Consider the following 244-nt stretch of genomic DNA (forward strand, 5'->3'; position numbering starts at 1 on the left):
AGAGAGGGGGAGAGGGAGAGGGAGAAGGAGAGGGGGAGGGAGAGAGAGGGCGAGAGAGAGAGAGATAGAGGGAGGGGTACTGTACCAAGGAAGGGATTTCGCAAAGGAGAGTTAGCCGGGCATTTTATCCTCTGGCAATTGATGCTATCCAACGAGCACCGTCGAGTCGAGCTGCTCAAGCTCGCTTTTTCGGGGCGCGGCCCATCGGCCAGCGGAGTGAGGGAGTGGGAGGGATAGAGGGGGG

This window comes from Frankliniella occidentalis, unplaced genomic scaffold (genome assembly GCF_000697945.3).
Source record: "Frankliniella occidentalis isolate FOCC.00 unplaced genomic scaffold, Focc_3.1 Scaffold81, whole genome shotgun sequence".
Taxonomy (NCBI): domain Eukaryota; kingdom Metazoa; phylum Arthropoda; class Insecta; order Thysanoptera; family Thripidae; genus Frankliniella; species Frankliniella occidentalis.